This window comes from Chiloscyllium punctatum, chromosome 2 (assembly GCF_047496795.1).
Source record: "Chiloscyllium punctatum isolate Juve2018m chromosome 2, sChiPun1.3, whole genome shotgun sequence".
Lineage (NCBI taxonomy): Eukaryota > Metazoa > Chordata > Chondrichthyes > Orectolobiformes > Hemiscylliidae > Chiloscyllium > Chiloscyllium punctatum.
The window spans coordinates 155,801,215-155,809,108 of NC_092740.1; positions in this window are offsets into that span (position 1 = coordinate 155,801,215).

A 7,894-nucleotide genomic window follows, 5' to 3' on the forward strand; every position below is an offset into this window, starting at 1 on the left:
CAGTTGGCTGAATGACAGGTGGCAGAGAGTGATAGTTGAAGGGTGATTTTCTGACTGGAATTCTATGTCCAATGGAATCCCACAGGGGTCTGTGTTGGTGGTGCCCTTGCTTTTGTGGTTTATATAAATGATTTAGACTGGAATTTAGGAGGGTTAGTCAGTAAGTTTTCAGATAAATTGAAAATTTGATGGGGTAGTAAATAGTCAGAAGGATAGGCTTAGCACACAAGAAAATATAGACAGACTGCTCAGATAGGCTGATCAGTGACAACTGGAATTCAATTTGCATAAATGTGAGGTGATGCACTTGGGCAAAAATTAATGGACTTATTTAGTACATTTGGCATGGCTTTGTGCAGGAGTGGTCTTGTCACACAAATTTGATTGGGTTTTTGAGGAAGTGTTGAACATGATTGAGGGTAAGGCAGTATATGTGGACTTTATTAAAGCATTTGACAAGGTCTACAGTTCACCTTGACAGTAGGCTAGTTCGGAAGTTCAAATTGTATAGGATCGTTGGTGAATTGATAAGTTGGATACAAAATTGGCTTTGTCATAGAAGACAGAGAGTATGTTTCTATGTCACTTAGAGATTAGAGAACATTATCACATTTAAAAATATCCAGTTGGTCATGAGTTCATACTTATTTACTAAAAAGTTGAATATCGTGAATACTGATCAATTAAAGAGAGAAGTTGTTTGATAAATTACAAAGGTTGATGTAATGTTTTTGGAATGCAAAAGAGCATATCGATACCTAAAAATCATTAATGTTCATTTATTAAAGTTGCAACATCAATGACAGAGAAATTAATTGGACTTCCTCTTCTTCACTTTTACAGGCAGTGGATTTTTCAGAGACATTGTTGTGTTTCAGATGAGCTTTAACAAACCAATGTTTCAGAGTATCCTGATATCTACAAGTGATTGGGAAATCCTGCTCTTGGGAGAGTAAACATTCTTCCCAATCTGTTAGAAAGTGGTATGTCTTCCACAGCCTGCTGTTCTGCACAAAATTTCAGTAAGAACACCATGGTTACAGTTACTGATAGCTCCTACTCACGACCATTAATTACCCTTGGTTGCTAAGCTGATTGATTCACTGTCTGTAGCCAATGAAACTCCTGGAACAATTAAACTCCTAACTTTGAAGGGCACGTAAAATCATTTTTTTTTAAAATGTGGGGACATGTGAACTAAAGTGGTAGCTGTTGTGACAAACCATGTCTTTGGTCAACTGGTACTCTCTAAAATGTAACTTATGCACATTTCTGAGTAATTGAAAGTCAGAAATAACCACCAATTTCACAATGTAGTCAAGCAACATGTTAAGATCAATACGTTTTCACAAAGCAGCAAAAACTGTGGATATTTATGACAGTGTACAAAAGAAAATTAATTTGAATTCCCTTTGTGAAATGAACATTGAAAAATGATGCATGATTTCAGCAGACAGATAGGAAGAAAATGTTTCACTTCTTGACTCAGTGGTTATCATCTAGTTGTTTTGGCATTTTGATGCTGTATCCTCAAATTACCTTGTCAGTAATAGTAAACTTAATGTCACATTTGTAACTGAATGGATTAAAGTTGTCCTAGGAGCACAGTGTGTACTTTATAGGGATTAAATGACCTAAAGTTCCATTTTGTACAAGCAGCCATGTTCTTTGTTCTTTGAGTTTAACCCTCCATTTTCTTATATTCGTATTATACATCATTTTTTCTGCCTTCCTGCTGTTATGAAGTCAGAGATGTGGGTTGATATGGATCAGTTGGACCAAAGGGTCTGTTTCTATGCTGTACAACTCTCTGACACTTTTTTTTAAGGAAACAGTCCAGTTCTTACTTGCCAGTACCCTGTTGAAATACTCATTATTCTATTTGAATATTTGATAATGAGTGATGGCTTGTGGGTATCATTACAGTTGAGGTTAATTCTGTCTCCACCAGACATTCACATAAATAAGATAAAAGGGAGGCCTGATAATTCTGTTGGTTTTCATCATCTTAAGGGAAACATGGCTAATTCATTTCAAAATTGCTTCAGTAACCAGATGGTGCTGGAAGAATGACTTTATTTTCTCTATTGTTTCTTTATTTTCTCTATTATTTTGTACCTAAGATTTGTACCAAATTGTACACTTTCACTGTAGAAGGGCTTATGCCCGAAACGTCGATTCTCCTGCTCCTTGGATGCTGCCTGACCCGCTGCGCTTTTCCAGCAACACATTTTCAGCTCTGATCTCCAGCATCTGCAGTCCTCACTTTCTCCACTTTCACTGTACTCTTGTTCTTTTCCACATGTGACATTAACCTAATTCAATTCAATTCAGATTGAGAGTTGGTCTCTGGTGGCACTCTCCAAAATTCAGTTTTAGGTTCATCAAACTCAAACTTGTAAAAATGACCTAGCAGCTATGTGATGAACCGAACTATAAAGGTTGCAGATGACATGTAACTTAGCAACAATGCATATAGCGACGGACTTCAGGAATGATGGTGAAATGATCAGAGGCATACCCAAGTTATTTCAACACCGAATAGGATGAAGTGATGTACTTTGGAAGGACTAACACAGGAAGAAAGTAAAGTAATAACTCAAACAGTTTTAGTGTGTAAATTGAGAGATGCTTGGTGTTCATAAACAAATAAAGACCAAGGTAGCAAAGTAAATTGATAAGATGGTGAAAACCAAAGGTTACTTGGGTTTATAAACAAAGGTGTAGAATAGACACAGATGTGATTTACTGACACATTATCAGAAAGAGGGAATGAAATTGTAAGATGTTTGGAAAAGTTAAGCTTTTTCTCCTTTGAGCAAATAAGTTTGAGAAGATCATGCAAAATAAGTTTTGAAGACAATGAGAAACTTTGATAAACTATGTATTATTCTTACTGAAGAGTTGTTCAAAACTAAAGGTTGTGGAATTGAAGTTATAGATTCAGGAGAAATGTTTTCACTCAGAGAGTTGCTGATGTCTGAAGTGTAGTATCTAAAAATGTCAGTGAAATTTGTTTGTTGGAATAATTTTAAAAGAGAGTTGAACAGCTACTAGGGGATGAGAAATTTGCAGGCAATGGGCAAAAAAAGCAACAGTGTGCACTAAACATGGCAGTTTTTAAAAATGTAGCCAGCCCATATTTGACCAATCAAAAGGCCTCCTTCAGAGCTGCAAAAATCTCTGATTTCAATAAAAGTTGTGCAAAATTAATAGAATTATTCAGACTTTTAAATAAGAACTGCTTTTTGCGTGAACTGTTCTTAGCTTCTTCCATACAGAATAAATGCAGTGACATTGAGATGCACGGATTATTGTACAAAGCACGCTAAGGACATTGTTCCTTACGTATATAAGACCAAAGTCTTTGAGTTTTCAGTTAAAAGAAATGCACCATCAGGTTCAACTGTGAGCATTTGTTCTTCCAGATGGATTAAACAAAGATCAAAAACAAAGACATGAATGGTGCAAACACAGCGTGAGTGTTGGAGTTTTCCTTTGATGTGCTTAGTAGGTGAAAGGGAAGATTTGTTTCTTGTTTTCACAGGCCTTTGGGCTTTGCAACTCACTTGTGTACAGAAAATAAATTACTTCTAATCTGATATGTTCCCCTAAGCTTTATTAAAAAATGTAATATATCCAAAGTGCCAGAGTAAACTTTTGTGAAGAAAAATAAAAATATATAAACGCAAAACCAGTTGCTGATTCAAATACAACAGCTGCCCTCATTTAAAAAGTTAAAAATCACACAACATTAGGTTATAGTCCAACAGGTTTATTTGGAAGTACTAGCTTTAGGAACACTGCCCCTTCATCAGATGGTTGTCATTACAGACGTACAGCACAGAAACAGACCCTTCGGTCCAACCCATTACTTTCCTCTCTGTTACTTTTCAACCAGTTTTCCTTGCGAAAGGTTAACCCAAAATGTTACACAACTGGTCTTTTCTCTTTATAGATGCTGACAGACCTGTTATCTATTTACAGACAATTCTGCATCTTTAATTTGTGTTTAATTATGAACATGTGAATATCTGCCCACATTCCTACCTTGATAGCTCTGGTCAGGAGGGTAAGTTAAATTGAAAGTATGGGCCAGAATTTCATTGGTTACCTTGATGGGGGGGGGGGTGCTGTGGTGCGATGGGAAGGGGGATGAGGGGTCATCTCAGCCATGGGGACCACACTTACACTCCAATATGCCAACATCTCCATGCACAAGTTTGAGCAAGACCTCTTTACTGTGCAGGACCTCTGACCAATGGTATACACCAGATACATTGACGAAATTTTCTTCCTTTGGACTCATGGCGAGGTATCACTGAAACGATGGCATAGTGATATCAAAAGGTTTCATCCCATCATCAGACTTACCATGGACTACTCTTTAGAATCAGTCTCATTCCATCCATCAAGGACAGGCATCTCATTACTTCACTCTACCACAGGCCCACGGATAACCTCACATGCTACATGTCTCCAGCTTCCACCCGAAACATATTAAAGAAGCAATTCCCTATGGATAAGCCGCGCACATACACAGGATTTGCTCGGATGAGGAGGAATATGTTGGACACCTGAAGGTTTTGAAAGATACCCTCATAAGAATGGGATATGATACTCATTTCATCGAACACCAGCTCCGACATACCACAGAATAAAACTGCAACAACCTCCTCAGAAGACAGACACAGGACACCACTGATAGAGTAACCTTCATTGTCCAATACTTCCCCAGAGTGAAGAAACCATGCCATGTTCTTCACAACCTTCAACATGTCATCGATAACAATGAGCATCTCACCAAGATCATCCCTATGCCCCCTCACTTCTCGCCATCAAACAACTGCCAAACCTTAAAGAGACCATTGTTTGCAGAAAACTGCCCAGCCTTCAGGGCAATATCGACCACAAAACACACAGCCCTGTCACAGCAACCACTGCAAGATATGTCAGAGTGTCGACTTGGATACTCCCATCACATGTGGGACCACCCACCACGTACACAGAATGTACTCATGTGACTCAGCCAATGTTGTCTATCTCATACACTGCAGGCAAGGATGCCCTGAGGCATGGTGTATTGGTGAGACCATGCAGGAATGTTCCCTCCCATTCGGGGACCACTTCAGCGCTCAGACATTCAACTTTGATCTTCGGGCAAGTGTCCTCCAAGGTGGCCTTTGGGATACACAACAATGCAGAATCGCCGAGCAGAAACTGATAGCCAAGTTCTGTACCCATGAAGACAACCTCAACTGTGATCACATTAACTGTGACCTGACCACTAACTGTCCTGATCTGATACCATCACCTTGATAAATTGTTATGATCTCTCCACCTTAATTAGTTTATAGACAATAGGTGCAGGAGTAGGCCATTCAGCCCTTCGAGCCTACACCGCCATTCAATATGATCATGGCTGATCTTTCCTAATCAGTATCCTCTTCCTGCCTTATCTCCATAACCCTTGATTCCACTATCTTTGAGAGTTCTATCCAACTCTTTCTTAAATGAATCCAGAGACTGGGCCTCCACTGCCCTCTGGGGCAGAGCATTCCACACAGCCACCACTCTCTGGTATAATTTTTGGATTACGTATTACTTTGGTTAGACCCTTGGCATGTGACTCTTATAGCTATCATGTTATTCTTGTCATTTGGTTTATCTCCAGCACCACCTTATTTTTAATTTTTTTGTAATTATCTTTCTGCCTCATTTAAGCGGATTATAGGCCATCCTTTCGCTTGTAATTCAGCTGTTGACACTTTACTCACACCATCTGACACACACGATCACCTGTCGACACTCCACGCACACCATTTGTATGACTATTTGATCTGTCCATTGATCTCTCTGATTATAAATTCTGTGCCTGTGCGCTTCTCTCTCACTTCACATGACAACGGGGTAGAGCTCCGAAAGCTTGTGATTTCAAGTAAACCTGTTGGACTATAACCTGGTGTAATGTGACTTGTGACCTTGAATTCTCAACTCCCCACTGAAGCTCCCTGACTCCCTCATGTGTTGGAAACGTGAATTTGCTTTGGGTGTTGTATTTTGTATTTATAATTTTGGTTTTATTTCAGGCTAATGTTTAAAAGCTGCTTTAATTCCTTTGCGGATACTGAATTATCTCCAAATGAAATTTAAAAATGCAAAGCAGATCCAGTAGCATCTATAAAGACGGAATAACATTTCATGTAACCTGATGAATTGTCATGGGCAAAATCCAAAACACTTACCTATCTGTTCTCTTTTTGGATTTACTGTGTATTTCCAGTATCTTCAGTTCAAATTTCAATTTGACTTGAATTTTCCCAACAATTACTTAAGTCAGAATTGCCGTAAAACCATCCATCAAAAGACCCAATTTGTGATCTACAATTTTACTGGATTGTACTGATATACAATTGTTGATTGGAGATAGCTTGTAACAGCACAGGATGTAAAAGGTAAACAGGAAGATATCAGTCCCTTGACTATCCTAATTGCTGCTAATTATTAGAAGTTAGCTGTCTAGGGATTGCTTTACTTTGGTAAGCTGGACAGTTGAATTATGATGCAGAGTGATGCCAGTACAGGTTCAATTCCCACACTCACTGAGGTTACCATGAAGGAAGGAGTCTCCTTCCCTCTGGTTGAACTGAAATAACGCCCCTGGGGGCAGTATCCTGTCACCAAGTCACCCTTTATTTACACACGCACAGTCCTTGACTTTAATACTGCCTCATTCAGAGTCAACTATCGGTATCTCTGATAGTTACCTTCATTTTATTTTTTTGACCAAAGTTTTGTATTTTATTACAAAAAAAGTACTCTTAATGAATGTCTTGTTTCTCAGTTTCTTTATAACAAACATGCTTTCTCTCATTTTGGAGTAATAGTAGTCACCTTTTTCTCTGTCAGCCAGGACTCCCTGATTGGACCAGATTAACAGCCCCAATCAGGGAATTCATATTCTACAAAGTCTAGCTGGCTGACCTGATTACAATCACTACAAATCCCTCTGAGCAGCCCAATGGTCTGATGATACCACAGTGAATTTTCCTTTGCCTGGATATATAATTGGTTACTCATTGGCTTCAAGGCTGAAATTGCAGCTCATCTCTGCTTTAAGACACAGGATGTCTGTCCACAGACATTCCTATTGTTTAACCCATTCTGCAGAGATCGGTTTATATAATTCCTCTTTCGTGAAAACCAAGTGGTTTTAAACGTAGAACAGTAGAACACACAGAGTGGTGGATCAGAGACTGAAACTGAATTGTTATATTGTGTCTTTCAGGACCAGAAATCTTAACATGCCAGCCAATGAGTCAAAGCAGCAATATGAAGAGACAAGTCCAGAACTCGTTCATCCAATCACAGGAACTGTGTAGGTTGAAGGGAATGTCAAAAACAGGAAATGGAAACATCAAATAAGTGGAAACCACCACCTAATTTCTCCAGCAGTTCACCAAAACAATATATATTCAGAATGTCCACTCTTGTAAAGAAGGACCCAAAGCAGGAGTGTGACGTAAATTCCCTGAAGGGGCAAAAGATCAAAAAGGACAAGTAGAGGCCCTTATACAGTGCATTTAGATTCCAGTATAAAATAAATTCTAATTTATTTCTCTCTTTAAAGCTACAACTGGCATACGCATCCTTCCCCAAATAAGGAGGAACAAACATTAAGACAAAATGTTAGACCTGCTCACTGCTCCAGCTGAGAACAATAAACTTGCTCTGGATCAGATATCGAATGACAAATGAACACAGCTTATGTGGCTTTGTTCAGTTCCAGCCTATGCACATACTAACCAGGCCTCTTCTTACTCTACTGATACCTTCTTGAATTCATGCAATGATGCATTTCAGTCCCGTTTATTATTGTGTCTTTACAATAAAT